This window comes from Micropterus salmoides, unplaced genomic scaffold (genome assembly GCF_014851395.1).
Source record: "Micropterus salmoides isolate LMB-PRFRI ecotype aquatic unplaced genomic scaffold, ASM1485139v1 Ms_hic_scaffold_1, whole genome shotgun sequence".
In the NCBI taxonomy this organism is placed as follows: domain Eukaryota; kingdom Metazoa; phylum Chordata; class Actinopteri; order Centrarchiformes; family Centrarchidae; genus Micropterus; species Micropterus salmoides.
In genome coordinates, this window is record NW_024040040.1 from 24,944,331 (window position 1) to 24,945,752 (window position 1,422).

Genomic DNA, 1,422 nt, shown 5'->3' on the forward strand with positions numbered 1-1,422 from the left:
AGAGAATTAAAGTATAGAGAAAATTGGCATTGTCGGTTTCCGTAGCAGTAGATCTGGAAGTATATAGCTGGCTGTAGAAACTAAAAAATCTGTCATTGATCTGCTTGTGATCAGTTATTAGCTGACCAGTGGATGAGGAAATTTTATGTATTGCCCTATCAGATATGGCGCCCTTCAGTTGCCTAGCAAGCAATTTATCGGCCTTTTCACCCAGCTCACAGTGATTCTGTTTTAGTCTACGAATACAGTTCAGCCTCAATATCAATGCGACGCCTGTGCCTGGCCCTTTTTCAAGACAACTGATATGAGATGATGTGTCCTTTTATAACTCCCACAAGGTAGAATCTGAGACAGCACCATTGTCGTTAATGAGCAGAAAATCTGCAATCTTAGTCGATATGCAGCCACTGAACATGTCATCTAAATATAGAGAGAAATTTCCAATTATATTGAGGGGTATAAAGATTGAAGTCAATCACCAGTGAGAGGGGTGCATGATCCAATATTAGGATACTATGATAAGTCAAGCTTATTACATCCAAAATAAGTCTAAAGTCAACCAGCATATAATCAATTCTTGTGAAACTGCCATGCACAGGGGAAAAGAAAGAAAATTTACTTTCTAGGGGGTGCTGGTGTCTCCAAATGTCAACCAGGTCCAGGGATTCGGTAAAGTTGTTGAGTACTGAGACAGATTTTAATAATGGGGCCACGGACGAAGAGGACCTATCCAACATCAAAATAACAATTAAAGTCGCCGCTGATTGTTAGGTTTTAGTAAGACTGAGGACCAGGGTGCGGACATAGAACACTCAAAGCCCATCAAAGTAAAGAGTTTATTCACAAAGGACTAGTACAAAATGGTAGTGGGTGAGATGTGAGCAGGGGCAGGCAGTCCTGGGCAGGGGCAATCCGCTCTCCTAGAGATCCTCCAAGCAGGGCAAATGACACCGGACTCGGCAACTAGAAAAAGGAGATAAACAAAAAACATTAATCTGGGTTCAGGCAGAGACACACTGGAAAAAGACTAAACGCTCAGGAAACAAGCTGGCCTGAAGTACTCAACCAAGTTATGGCTAGGAATAATCTGGCGACGAGTCTCAGGGAGCCCCACATCTTAAGACCAGGTGTAGATGAGGATTGGCAACAGGTGTGAAGCCTTGCCGGGCGACCAGCTCCCTGCCAAGGCAAAGACAAACCCACACACGCCCACAGACACAGGACCAACTGTGACAGCCGATAATTATATTATGATCATTATATTCCGTGACAAGGTTGAATACTTTACAGAAAAAATCAGGGCAATCGAAGTTGGGTGCATAAATGTTTAAGAGAACTAAAGGAACTGAGTTGACAGTACCTGTGACAAGTATGAACCTCCCTCCTGGATCGGTGGTCTGCGTTTTGAATACAAATGGGACG

The 1,422-nt window shown here is 43.2% G+C and overlaps 1 long non-coding RNA gene across 1 annotated transcript; it reads right to left on the reverse strand.

Annotated features, from left to right (window-relative positions):
• Nucleotides 1–822: 822 nt before the first annotated feature.
• LOC119899654 lies at nucleotides 823–1,214 on the reverse strand. Its single transcript, XR_005443887.1, has 2 exons — nucleotides 1,067–1,214; nucleotides 823–963 (listed from the first exon to the last, which is right to left on the reverse strand). It is a non-coding gene; the product is annotated as an uncharacterized LOC119899654 (long non-coding RNA).
• Nucleotides 1,215–1,422: the final 208 nt, after the last annotated feature.